This window comes from Bos javanicus, chromosome X (genome assembly GCF_032452875.1).
Source record: "Bos javanicus breed banteng chromosome X, ARS-OSU_banteng_1.0, whole genome shotgun sequence".
Taxonomy (NCBI): Eukaryota; Metazoa; Chordata; class Mammalia; order Artiodactyla; family Bovidae; genus Bos; species Bos javanicus.
Window position 1 is genome coordinate 78,704,786 of NC_083897.1, and position 14,895 is coordinate 78,719,680.

The 14,895-nt window shown below is 39.1% G+C and overlaps 1 long non-coding RNA gene across 22 annotated transcripts in view; it reads left to right on the top strand.

The window, feature by feature from the left end:
* The window catches only part of LOC133243153 (uncharacterized), an 83,273-nt gene that overhangs the window by 32,847 nt on the left and 35,531 nt on the right, over nt 1-14,895 (top strand). For 19 of the 22 annotated variants that reach the window (XR_009734986.1, XR_009734990.1, XR_009734996.1 and 16 more), the window contains one exon: nt 13,204-13,331. This is a non-coding gene — a long non-coding RNA (uncharacterized LOC133243153). Of the gene's footprint in view, nt 1-4,024; nt 4,107-13,203; nt 13,332-14,895 lie in introns of all 22 variants that reach the window. The other 3 variants (XR_009734988.1, XR_009734994.1, XR_009734991.1) reach the window with 2 other exon arrangements.

Sequence of the window (14,895 nt, forward strand, 5' to 3'; positions counted from 1 at the left end):
TCTTTGATATATTGACTATTTTTTTCCTTCCCTTTTTCCTCATCATACTGTTGCAAATAGTTAACTGAGAGAAGTATGTTAATTTTAAAAATTGGGTGTCATTCCTTCCCCACACATTAATTTGGAAACTGGTCTTCAAGGAACCATTCTTTATGAAAGAAACCCAAGGGAATAGTAAAGTTTTGTTCTATGGTTTCTCATGAATTTAATTAGAAAACTGAGAGTTACAACAGTTTAAAGTAACAGGCCTCTCCATTTCAGAAGATTTAAAAACTGATTGTGCTAGATGGGCATAATTCAAGCAATACTATTTTTTTCCCTTATCAGAAATTGAAGAACTTGCTATAACCCCTTTGATACATTTTTCTGCATCAAAATTTAAAATGTTGACGTTTGTCTAGACACAGAATGTTCACATTATCTTTTTTTTAATAAAGTTTTTAAAAATTTATTTTTCAGTTGGAGGATACTTGCTTTACAATATTGTGTATATTAGTTATCTTTTGAGACAGGTGTAAATAAGTAATTATTATTTCTTCTGGGATGTTTGGTTTCTTTGATTTTTTTTTTTTCTTAATGAAGACATACTATGTTGGGAAAAACTCAGTAATTTAGTTAGTTGGTAGGTTGACAGTGAGAGATTGATACTGTTCTGACACTAGCTTGCTGACTCTCTGACACCACCTGGCTTTAATTAAATTCTGATGCTAACTACCTCAAATTAACACCTGATCCAAAAAGTGTTTGTGAAGACCTCATTCCCTTTATTAATTCTTAGGGCAACCTAACCTTCTGACTAGTGAGCTAAATTTAGGGATTCCTGTGACCATCTTGGGTTTGTTAATTTGGGAGAATAATTTCCAAAACTCCCTGAAAGTACTGTACTTATATTTACAGTCTTATTATAAAGGATACAACTCAGGAGCAATCAAGTGAAAAAGATACATAGGACAGAGTCTTGGAGTTTCCATGCCATCGCCCCTTGGGCTCAGGATATGTCACCTTCTTGGCACATCAAAGTGTTCACCAACCAGGGAGCTCCTTGAGCTCTGGGTTTCTAGAGTTTTATTTCGGTCCTATTGGCCACTTAGTTCAGCCTCCAACCCCTTTCCTCTCTCTGCAGGTCTTAGAGGATAGGGCTGAAAGTTCCAACAATCTACTAGTACGCTTGGTTTTCCTGGCATGGCACTTCCCTCTCTCTGGAAACTAAGAGCCCATTTTGAGTCACTTTGTTAGCATAAATTCAGGTGTGCTCAAAAGGGACTTCTTATGAATAACAAAAGAACATACCATCACTCAGGCTTTTTGGGAGATCTGTGCTTCGAACAGGGTTTAAAGACCAGATTTATTATACATTTTTATATTTTATCTCTATTTTTGTAAAGTTTTTGTTACAAGCAGCACAAATGATAGATCCAATGAGGGGATCATAATTTTCAAGGCTGCAGAGGATCATAGGCTGTAAGGCAGTAAGGGAGGTAAGAATTTTACTGGAAACCAGCCAAAGGAACTGGTGAATGGCTGACCCTCTGGCATGGTAACTAGGAGGCCACCAGGAAATGGAGGAATCTGGAGAAATCCTTTATTTATTTTTTAAATAGGGCATATTCTGCATTTTTTTTTCCTTTGGCCACTCAGCATGGCTTGTAGGATATTAATGCCCCAAGTAAAAGTGAAAGTGAAGTCACTCAGTCGTATCTGACTCTTTGTGACCCCATGGACTGTAGCCTACCAGGCTCCTCCATCCATGGGCTTTCCCAAACAAGAATACTGAAGTGGGTTGCCATTTTCTTCTCCAGGAGATCTTCCCGGCCAAGGGATTGAACCCGGGTCTCCTGCATTGCAGGCACACGCTTTACCATCTGAGCCACCAGGGAAGTCCATTTTAATGCCCCACCCAGGGATCAAACTCAGGTCCTTGGCAGTGAAAGCACAGAGTCCTAACCACTGGACTTCCAGTTCTTGTTGTTATTCAGTCATTCAGTCATGTCCGACTCTTTGCAACCCCATGGACTGCAGCATGCCAGGCTTCCCTGTCCTTGACCATCTCCTGGAGCTTGCTCAAACTCAGGTCCGTTGAGTTGGTGATGCCATCCAACCATCTTGTCTTCTGTGGTCCCCTTCTCCTCTGGCCTTCAATCTTTCCCAGCATCAGGGTTGGCTCTTTGCATCAGGTGGCCAAAGTATTGGAATTTCTGCTTCAGCATCAGGCCTTCCAATGAATATTCAGTGTTGATTTCCTTCAGGATTGACCAGTTTGATTTCCTTGCTGTCCCAGGGACTCTCAAGAGTGTTCTCCAACACCACAGTTCAAAAGCATCAGTTCTTCAGTGCTTAGCCTTCTTTATGGTCCAACTCTCACATCCATACATGACTACTGGAAAAACCATAGCTTTGACTATATGAACCTTTGTTGGCGAATTGATGTCTCTGCTTTTTATTATTTTTTTAATTTTATTTTATTTTTAAACTTTACATAATTGTATTAGTTTTGCCAAATATCAAAATGAATCCACCACAGGTATACATGTGTTCCCCATCCTGAACCCTCCTCCCTCCTCCCTCCTCATACCATCCCTCTGGGTCGTCCCAGTGCTCTAGCCCCAAGCATCCAGTATCGTGCATCGAACCTGGACTGGCAACTCGTTTCTTACATGATATTTTACATGTTTCAATGCCATTCTCCCAAATCTTCCACCCTCTCCCTCTCCCACAGAGTCCATAAGACTGTTCTATACATCAGTGTCTCTTTTGCTGTCTCGTACACAGGGTTTTTGTTACCATCTTTCTAAATTCCATATATATGCGTTAGTATACTGTATTGGTGTTTTTCTTTCTGGCTTACTTCACTCTGTATAATAGGCTCCAGTTTCATCCACCTCATTAGAACTGATTCAAATGTATTCTTTTTAATGGCTGAGTAATACTCCATTGTGTATATGTACCATAGCTTTCTTATCCATTCATCTGCACGTGTCTATGCTTTTTAATACGCTGTCTGGGTTTGTCTTTGCTTTTCTTCCAAGGAGCAAGCGTCTTTTAATTTCATGGCTGCAGTCACCATTCACAGTGATTTTGGAGCCCAAGAAGATAAAGTCTGTCAGTGTTTCCATTGTTTCCCCGTCTATTTGCCCATGAAGTGATAGAATTGGATCTTAGTTTTTTGAATGTTGAGTTTTAAGCCAGCTTTTTCACTATCCTCTTTAACCTTCATGAAGAGGCTCTTTAGTTCCTCTTCACTTTCTGCCATAAGGGTGGTGTCATCTGTGTATCTGTGGTTATCGGTATTTCTTCCAGCAATCTTGATTCCAGTTTGTGCTTCATCCAGCCCAGGATTTTGCATGATGTACTCTGCATATAAGTTAAATAAACAAGGTGACAGTACCTTGAGATATTCCTTTCTCAATTTGGAACTAATCTGTTGTTCCATTACAGTTCTAACTGTTGCTTTCTGACCTGCATACAGATTTCTCAGGAGGCAGGTAAGGTGGTCTGGTATTCCCATCTCTTTAAGAATTTTCCATAATTTGCTGTGATCCACATGGTCAAAGGCTTTGGTATAGTCAATAAAGCATAAGTAGATGTTTTTCTGGAATTCTGTTGCTTTTTCTATGATCCAGTGGATGTTGGCAATTTGATCTCTGGTTCCTCTGCCTTTTCTAAATCCAGCTTGAATATCTGGAAGTTCTCGGCTCATGTACTGTTGAAGCCTGGCTTGGAGAATTTTGAGCATTACTTTGCTAGCGTGTGAGATGAGTGCAATTGTGTGGCAGTTTGAGCATTCTTTGGCATTGCCTTTCTTTGGGATTGGAATGAAAACTGACCTTTTACAGTCCTGTGGCCACTGCTGAGTTTTCCATATTTGCTGGCATTTTGAGTGCAGCACTTTCACAGCATCATCTTGTAGGGTTTGAAATAGCTCAACTGGAATTCCATCACCTCCACTAGCTTTGTTCGCAGTTGATGCTTCTTTTGCACAGTGGTCTTTAAACTAATGTTCTAATAAGAGGTTTTCTTTTTAAAGCTATCTTCACTCATTTTGGAGAAGGCAATGGCACCCCACTCCAGTACTCTTGCCTGGAAAATCCCATGGATGGAGGAGCCTGGTAGGTTGCAGTCCATGGGGTCGCTAAGAGTCAGACACGACTGAGCGACTTCACTTTCACTTTTCTCTTTCATGCATTGGAGAAGGAAACGGCAACCCACTCCAGTATTCTTGCTGAAGAATCCCAGGGACGGGGGAGCCTGGTGGGCTGCTGTCTACGGGGTCGCACAGAGTCGGACACGACTGAAGCGACTTAGCATAGCATAGCATAGCATCACTCATTTATTCTTTTTGATTGGCTTTTTATTCAACTTGTATGCATTAAATGCCTCTTGTACCATGGATATAGTTCATAATTTATAAATGCAGTAGGTTCTAGGTTTTCTCCAAGAGATGAGAAGCTAGGGGATGTTTAATAAAGTACATGGTACATAGAAAGGAAGGTTACCTAACAGTATAGAAGATATGAAGCCAAGATAAGAAGAGAGAGGAGGACTTTGCAACATTGAACTTCAGGGGAATTTTATCACCAAATTTGTATCCTAAGGCAGAATCCATATTTGGGGCCAAGTAACCAGTACTTTGGCCGCCTCATGCAAGGAGTTGACTCATTGGAAAAGACTGTGATGCTGAGAGGGATTGGGGGCAGGAAGAAAAAGTGACGACAGAGGATGAGATAGCTGGATGGCATCACTGACTTGATGGATGTGAGTTTGAGTGAACTCTGGGAGTTGGTGATGGACAAGGAGGCATGGCGTGCTGCGATTCATGGGGTCGCAAAAGTCGGACATGACTGAGTGACTGAACTGAACTGAACTGAACTAAACCAAGCTAACACTGGTAGCTTGTGTTTTCTAAAGGACTTTTGGTATTGTCACAGTGGACTTCCTACCATATACATTGCGACCTAGAGGCTTAAATTCCAATTATTAGAAGTTCCAAGGAACCTACTTTTGTCCATTAGATGTTCTTGCTAAAATTATTGTAACTCTGGGTCAGGAATCCTGTCGGTCATAAATACAGCCTTTTTCACAATATCTCTAGATGAATTTTGTCCTTTTTTACTTCATGTTGTTGATCATCATCCATTGCTTTCTCTTGGAATCATGATACCATGGCAGCCTGGCATCATTTCCAGTTTATTTCACTTTGTAGAAGCTTAAAAATCTGTTGAAGTAATGTTAAGTGTCTGGCTTAAGTTCTGCTTGAGGGGTTCCTTTGAACCAGAATGTTCCCTCTGATGTTAGACTAAATCTAGTGATCCAAGTCCAAGGGATCAGTATATCTTGTAGAAATTTTAGTGACTGATCTATAATTGGTAATTAGATACTTTTGGCTCTATTATTTTATAGTTAAGAGATTATATGATATGTCTGTCAGTACCCAGGATTGAACAGTTGGCATATCATACAAGCTTTGCAACTTGGGTCTGAAATTACATTGTAATTTAGGGTATAGACTTACCTACTTTCAACATCTTTAAAACCAATGAATTTCTACCAGAGTCATGGAACTCAAAGGTATATAGTAGAATATGTAGGCATCTGTTAAGAATTAACACCTGAGACTCAGATTAGATTGGAATAACATAAGGTGGCCTGCCATCTTGCATATTTCCTTATAACCCCTGATTAATTGGCAGCCTAGTGGCCATTTGGTTGTTGCTGCTACTGCTAGGTAAGCTCCTTGTTGATACATACAATGGTTTGTGTCTTTATAGACCAAGCATCTTTGTCCTTTCAGAATGGTGTGATTCCATCTTTTAAAACTGCATGTTACTTAGTAGGTGCTCATTAAATGTTGAGTAAACATTGGTATGCATGTAATACCAATATGGATACAATACGATGTATGTCAGCCCTACATGCAAACAGTGTGTTACACATTCATTTCTATTTTTATGTATCTTATACACTTGTTGAGGGGTACTTGCAGTAGTAATTCTGTATGATAATTTATGAGTAAAGACAGTATGCACATTTATTATTTTTTTGGCTGTGCTGGGTCTTTGTTGCTGCAAGTGGGCTTTTTGTAGTTGTGGCATGCGAGCTTATTTGCCCTGTGGCATGTGGGATCTTCCTGGACCAAGGACTGAACCTGTGTCCTCTGCATTGACAAGCAGATTGTTAACCACTGGACCACCAGGGAAGTCCAAGTATGCACATCTAATAAATTTGATTCATTAGGTTGCTAGATTGCCCTTTGAAAATATTCCAGTTTAATTGTCACTGACAAATAATGTGACACCATTCCATATACTCTAAATTTCTTGGTTCTATATAATACTTTGGCCACCTGATAGGAAGAGGCGACTCACTGGAAAAGACACTGATGCTGGGAAAGATTGAGGGCAGGAGGACAAGTGGGCAACAGAGGATGAGTTGGTTGGATGGCATCACCGACTGAATGGACATGAATTTGAGCAAACTCCAGGAGATAGTGAAGGACAGGGAAGCCTGGCGTGCTGCAGTCCATGTGGTCGCCAAGAGTCGGACACAAGTTAGTGACTGAACAACAACAATATAATAATATTTGTGTCAATGACTATTTATCTAGAGTTGTCTCCATCTGAGTTTTTTCATCATTGTATTTTGTGTCAATTCTTCCCAGTTTTTGTTTTTCCCAGCTGCTATTATATATTTTTTTCCTGTCAGCTGTACCATAAAGATGTCATATGATATATATATATATATACATACATGGACTTTTTAACAGGAAAATTTACATGTTAAAATTAATATGCAGGGTGATTTTAATCAGAGTATGCATAACAGAAGAGCTAGAGCAGAAACAGTACTATGTTTCATGATCTGTGCTTTCTTGCATGCCTGTTGCTGCAAATTGCTTGTGTTCTTGGTTGAGATAGTTTTATCAAAGTAATATTCATGAGATGTTTCACAACTATCATATTCATAGTCCTCTGTCTTGCCATGTGTTTTTGCATACCTTAAACAGGACCCCTTGTCATACACAAGTCATTCAATTCCAGGTTCTAAAAATTATCAGTATTGGCATATAACATGTGACTCTGGACTATACATCAGAATACTTGGCTCTTAGTTTGAAATTAAAATTCATGCCTAGTATAATTTAACAGTTTAAAGCATTTTGTTCCTTTCACAAATAATGATACAATGAAAACATGATCCATGTTTCCTTCTGTGAGTGTTTCTATATGGTTTTCCTATGTTAGTATCTTTGCGAAAGTTGGTAAAAATATGAACAATTTTTATTAAAGGTCATCTTCATTGCCTATCCAGAAATGTTTTAGTGTATATACTACAGTGTTCTTATTTAACCATTTTATAGTTGCTTAAGTAATTTTCTTCAAAATATACAAAACTGTGGATTCTTTAACCTGTATTTTAGCACTATACCACAAAAGTTATCCCCAAGTTTTCCTTGCACCTCAGGGGTCTCAATAAGGATATTATAAACTTGATTCATTTTCCTTCCTCAGACTGTAATAAGTCTGATTTTTAGCACATGGAAAAATCAAAGTGTGTGGTAACCTATTTATAGAGTAAAATTTAAAGGAAGGTGGATATCATTATTCTGATCATTTTTAAAATAAACTTTTTGTTTTTAGAACAGTTTTCAATTTGCATAAAAGTTGCAAAGAGTTCTCATATATCCCCTACTCAGGTTCCCCTATATTAGTTACTATGGTACATTTGTCATACTCCCTCTCTCCCTAGTGCCTGGTAACTTCTAATCTACTTTCAGTCTCTGCGAATTTGCCTATTCTGGGTACCTCATATAATTGGAGCAATATAATATTTGTCCTTTTGTGTGTGGCTTATTTTACTTACCACATCTTCAAGGTTTATCAGTGTTGCATGTGCCAGAACTCTATTGCTTTTTTTTTAATGGCAAAATGATATTTCGTTGTGTGTGTATGTAATACATATGTCACAGTTTATGCATTCAGTTTGTTTATATGACACATTTTGTGTTTATATATCATATATTAGTACATATTTGTTTACATACACACTTTGTTTATAAACCACATTTTGTTTACTATCTAATGGATAGTCCTACTCTACAACATACATGTAATGTGTTTGGTCTCCACATTTTATTAAGCTCATCAAATTACTCATAGTAAACTTTAATAGAGAATTATTTAACTCTTGCAATAAAAATCTTGAAATTGGCCCTGCAGTACTAAGATAAAACTTTGGGTCTGCTGGAATTATGAGGCATCAATACTGATATTAGCACAGGCTCTCCAAAAATTAACAAAAATGTATTCTTATTTTAGTTAGGATACCTTTGGCATCAGTGTCTATTTTTTTAATTAAAATTACACAATACCACTAATTGGATAAATAGTTTTATGTGATTTTAAATATATTTTTCTTTAGCAGTAATTTTTAATAGAGATCAGTATGTGTTGTGTAGAATTGTCCATTTCCTGAATATTTGCCTTTTACATTCTTCTTTTCCCTCTTATTTTCGTATTTTTTGGGGACCTTTACAGAGAAGGCAATGGCACCCCACTCCAGTGTTCTTGCCTGGAGAATCCCAGGGGTGGGGGAGCTTGGTGGGCTGCCGTCTATGGGGTCGCACAGAGTCGGACACGACTGAAGCGATTTAGCAGCAGTAGCAGCAGCAGGGAGGAATAAGTTCAAGTCTATATCTATTACTCAAAGAATAATTTCCCCCCATTATACAATGTATTAAACATTATGAAAGGCATAAGTATTCATTGTAAAAATTTGAAATAAAATATCTTAGCACAATTAAAAGAATATCCAAAACCACTCTGATTTTTGGTTCATTTCTTTTTAGTATGTGTATATATGCTGATAACATTTTTAAATAGCTCTTAAATTAACAAACTATTTCCCTGTCTTTAAATGTGAATGCATACTAATCTCAATTGAGCCATGATTTTTTTGTATAACATCTACCTCTTTATTAGACATTAGAATTATTTTAAGTTTTTTAAAAACTAAAATCTGAACATTATCAATGCAGTTAACATACTTATGGAAATATCTTGTGTACATATCTCCCTGATAATTTCTTTTATTATAAACTGGTTAGAAACCTGATTATTTTCTGTTTGTTTTGTACCTCTTGATAAGCTGAAAACAAGAGGTCAAGTGTAAAGTAATTAGACCCTTATTCAAGAAACAGATGTTGTCCATATAACCCTACATCCTTTCACAATTTAGTCTCACCTCTGACAAAGGTAATCATTCTGTGCCCTGCTGTCATCTACTGTCTTTGGCCTTCCTCTTTCAGTCCTATGTTATGAGATGCCTCTGTCCCTTTGACTTTCACTGGTTGATAACACTTTTAATGGTTGAAAGATTATTTTAACCTTTTAATGTTTTCCTAGCACTTTCTGCCAAATATGACTAATCCTTCTCAAATACTGCTTTATCATATCTTACCTATTTGTTCTATTCCACACAGCAGTCTATTTCTTTTGTAACAGTCTTTGGATAGCAGTAGTTCACATTAGCAGAGCACATGGTGTTATACACTTTCTGTGTGTGCTTTGACTTAGTTTTAATGGTGAGGAAGTAAAGCTAATATCTCTTTTTTTTTTTTTCAGCTTCAATAATTGAGGTCAGTTAAACTCGGTAACATTGCTCCCCAGTTGTCACAGAGTGACTCAAGCAGTTCATCCCTAGAGTCTCGACTCTGTAGACTCCCTCTCATCATCAGTGATGGTTTCAGTTTCAGTTCAGTTGCTCAGTCGTGTCCGACTCTTTGCAACCCCATGAATCGCAGGACGCCAGGCCTCCCTGTCCATCACCAACTCCCGGAGTTCACTCAGACTCAGGTCCATCAAGTCGGTGATGCCCTCCAGCCATCTCATCCTCTATCGTCCCCTTCTTCTGCCTCCAATCCCTCCCAGCATCAGAGTCTTTTCCAATGAGTCAACTCTTTGCATGAGGTGGCCAAAGTACTGGACTTTCAGCTTTAGCATCAGTCCTTCCAATGAATACCCATGACCGGTCTGATTTAGGAAGGACTGGTTGGATCTCCTTGCAGTCCAAGGGACTCTCAAGAGTCTTCTCCAACACCACAGTTCAAAAGCATCAATTCTTTGGCGCTCAGCCTTCTTCACAGTCCAACTCTCACATCCATACATGACCACTGGAAAAACCATAGCCTTGACTAGATGGACCTTTGTTGGCAAAGTAATGTCTCTGGTTTTCAATATGCTGTCTAGGTTGGTCTTAACTTTCCTTCCAAGGAGTAAGCGTCTTTTAATTGCATCACTGCAGTCACCATCTACAGTGATTTTGGAGCCCCCCAAAATAAAGTCTGACACTGTTTCCACTGTTTCCCCATCTATTTGCCATGAAGTAATGGGACTAGATGCCATGATCTTGTTTTCTGAATGTTGAACTTTAAGTCAACTTTTTCACTCTCCTCTTTCACTTTCATCAAGAGGCTCTTTAGTTCCTCTTCACTTTCTGCCATAAGGGTGGTGTTATCTGCATATCTGAGGTTATTGATACTTCTACCGGCAATCTTGATTCCAGCTTGTGCTTCTTCCACCCAGCGTTTCTCATGATGTACTCTGCATGTAAGTTAAATAAGCAGGATGACAATATACAGTCTTGACCTACTACTTTTCCTATTTGGAACCAGTCTGTTGTTCCATGTCCAGTTCTAACTGTTGCTTCCTGACCTGCATATAGGTTTCTCAGGAGGCAGGTCAGGTGGTCTGGTATTTCCATCTCTTTCAGAATTTTCAACAGTTTCTTGTGATCCACACAGTCAAAGGCTTTGGCATAGTCAATAAAACAGAAATAGATATTTTTCTGGAACTCTCTTGCTTTTTCTATGATCCAGCGGATGTTGGCAATTTGATCTCTGGTTCCTCTGCCTTTTCTACAACCAGCTTGAACATCTGGAAGTTCACGGTTCACGTATTGCTGAAGCCTGGCTTGGAGAATTTTGAGCATTACTTTACTAGTGTGTGAGATGAGTGCGCTTGTGTGGTGGTTTGAGCATTCTTTGGCATTGCCTTTCTTTGGGATTGTAATGAAAACTGACCTTTTCCAATCCTGTGGCCACTGCTGAGTTTTCCAAATTTGCTGGCGTATTGAGTGCAGCACTTTCACAGTATCATCTTGTAGGATTTGAAATAGCTCAACTGGAATTCCATCACCCCCACTAGCTTTGTTCGTAGTGATGCTTTCTAAGGCCCATTTGACTTCACATTCCAAGATGTCTGGCTCTAGGTGAGTGATCACACCATCATGATTATCTGGGTCGTGAAGATTTTTTTTTGTACTGTTCTTATGTGTATTCTTGCCACCTCTTCTTAATATCCTCTGCTTCTGTTAGGTCCATACCATTTCTGTCCTTTTTTGAGCCCATCTTTGCATGAAATGTTCCCTTGGTATCTCTAATTTTAGTTGGAGGTAAATTGAGGTCGTTTTCAATGTCCAGGGATAATGGTGCTCCTAGAAAGATCAGGAACTCTTTTAAGATTTGCCCACTCATTTAGGTTTAAATGCTGGACTAGCAAAGTAGATGCACTCAGAAGGTTAACTGGGGTGCCCTTCTAATAGAACACCTGGATATGACATTTATCTTCCCATCTGTTTTTCTAACATGGCAGACAGTGAACCATATAGAAAAGACCTTTAATAAAGGCCATTTCCTCCCAGGTTGGTTCATTTTAGAGATAACCAAGCCTAAAATTGTTCTAATTGCTTTTGATGTAGTAACCTCATCAATTCTGGAGCTAGTTTCATTTTTATTACATTTCAAAGACAGGTTATCAAACTAAGAGAAGTTCAAAACTAAGCCAAGAATGGCCAGCCAGTAAACTGTAGACTCCCTTTTTGAACCTGTGTCTTCTGATGGAAGAGCCTAAGCTTTTAGTTGCCCCAAGATACTACAGCATCATCTTTGGACTTTCTTAATTAACCTTTACCTCTCTGGTATTTTCGCTTGTGGTGTCTCTGTCCTAACAACCTTATTATACACATGTTTTTGCAACTTAACTACACTTTATAGAAGAAGCACTTTAATTTTTTAAAAAAATTTATTGGCATAGTTGATGTACAATGTTGTGTTAGTTTCCAGTGTATAGCACTGGAATCAGTTATACATACACATAAATCCACTCTCTTAGATTCTTTTCCCATATAGACCATTACAGACTATGAGTAGAGTTCCCTGTGCTACACAATAGGTCCTTATTAGTTACCTATTTTATATATAATATATATGTATATGTGTGTGTCAATCCTGGTCTTCCAGTTTATTCCTTCTCCCCAAAGTACTTTAGAATGAGACTTGTTCCAGAGTATTCAGTTGACTTCCCAAGTAGAGAGCTGCCTTTTGCTTCCTTTATCTGGCTACCGAGATAGAGATTCCTGGGAGTCAACCTGCCATCAAGTCAACTGTTTTGCCTCAGATGTTTCAGCCCAGGTTCAACTTCGGAAATTCAGATTCTTCTGTCTTCAGGTTCTGAGCCTCTGTTTGACTTTCCATCTCCTCCACTGAGGATTGTAGAGTTAAGTTAGGTGAGCAGTCATTCAACCCCATTGTCTTTCATGTTGCTGGGAAGAGAGCTGTGCTGTCTTTCTATCAGAGAGGGAAAGTTTTATTCCTTTAAACTACAGAGTAATTTATAAACTACAATGCACAGTCCAGTTGGTTAAAGGAAATCCATTAAAACCAGAGCTTTACTGTGCCCAAATTGAATTATCTGTGTCTGTATTCCTGTTATTACCTCTCATAGGCCTTGGAGATACTATCTTTCCCACATCCTCTGATAAATAAGTTATCATTGGTGTTAATAGCACGTACATCGTATAGATAATCAAAGTGAATTGGAAAGAAAATAATGTTAACAAGACCAGAATGCTTTTTAAGTTATACTTTGAAGGCTCACTTCATAGCATTTTACATTCCAAGGAAAGCTTTGAATTGTTTGGGATTCAGTTAACTCACAGTTAACAAAGGAAGAGAAGCCTGGCTAACCTTCAATGCTATGAAAATTTCCCAATATTTGCTTGGCAACAGATGACCCGTATGCACTTAGATATTTGTTCAAGAAATACCTGTGGTTTCTCAGCAGATAAACCTTCAATTCAGCTAAACGGCAGTTAGCCTTCTACAACAGGACAGTTTTTTCTAAATGAGTTCTTTTTTTTTTTTTTTAATAGGAAAGAAAATGGCTGTGCACAGAGGGAGAATTGATCACTGTCTGTTCTTCAAAGACGCTTCTCTGGCAGTGGTTGGGGCTGTTAGCGCTCACTGCCCTAACAGAGACCTGCTTCAACAGGGTACGAAGGTAGGCTTTGGGTATCAGACCTGTATCTCCAGATTTGGCTGCAGCCTTTTTGAACGGCTTTACTCCTTTTCCAGGGACTCATTTGGGATTGAGAAGCTTTCTATTTATTGGCCCTCAGCTTTGACATGGTCTTGAAGTTTCTGAATTTCTAGATCTCAAGTTTTTTCATGTTGACATTTATATATACTTAATTCATGTACATGTGAGTCACTTCTGTTGTAATGTGCACAAGCCCTTAGACCTGGCACAGTTTCTTTCCTGGTCACATGGCCCTAGTGAGAATAGCATCACTGTGTCAGGACTGAAACAGCAAAGAAAACAGAGTGACTGATAGACCAAGATTGCTGAAGCCTAGATTTAGAAGCAACTAACGTTAATTAGGTAGTTCCTGTGTTTTAGACACTGTTCATTATTATGTTATTATTAAAGCATTTAATACTGACTTAAAGCATTTAATTTAGGTGCTATGAGTAGTCTTACCCACATTTTACAGGTGGGAAAACTGTAGCTTACAGTCTTGTCAAAGGTCTTTGATGACTTTTCAAAGGTCAGACAGCAAGTCATTTGCAAAACAGGGATTTACACCCAGGTGATCATACTGCAGTGTCCACACTCTTAGCCCTTATTCAAGGCCCCTTGTAGATTCATGTTTCACTCTCCTTCCCCTGGTACATACAGTTATTCCTTCTTGCCCCTTTCATTTATCTGAGTCTAATACTTTTTTTTTTAATCTTCCTTCTCACCTCCACTTTCTCCAGCCCTTCATATTCAGAGTTTAACCACCTGCCTGGGAAAGGTGGCAGGTTTAATACAATAAATAAATCCTCATAAAATTCTCAGCAAAGCAGATGGGAGTATGGTGGGGGTCATTTATCCTTATTTTGGAATATAAGTGTGGGGTAGGGATCACCATCTCTGGGCCTCATTATCTCCTGGGAGCTTGGGAGCATCCGTGATTCAGCTATAGTTTCTGGTGTGCTGGCTTTTGGGAGTTCCTGTCTGGAGCCAGACAACTGAGGGGTTTTATGGAGTCATTGAAGAGTGAATTATGTGCCTCTTGGTGCCTCATTTGTATAATCTTAAGACTTCTCCTGGAGAAGGCAATGGCACCCCACTCCAGTACTCTTGCCTGGAAAATCCCATGGGTGGAGAAGCCTGGTGGGCAGCAATCCGTGGGGTTGCAAAGAGTCGGACACGACTGAGTGACTTCACTTTCACTTTTCACTTTCATGCATTGGAGAAGGAAATGGCAACCCACTCCAGTGGTCTTGCCTGGAGAATCCCAGGGACAGGGGAGCCTGGTGGGCTGCTGTCTATGGGGTCGCACAGAGTCGGACACGACTGAAGTGACTTAGCAGCAAGACTTCTCCTTTTACCTTTAAAATGGTGGTTGTGTGGTTACCTTTAAAATGGCTTACTTGTTGAAGGCTTCTGTTTTTAGACTGTGGCTTATTCTCTGTGCCTTACCTTCCTGCTTTTGCCTATGAGGCTTTAACCCCAGGTAACTGAACTAGTTTAGTAGCAGCTTGGCTGTTAAGTAAATAAGTGTTCATGACAGCAGGAA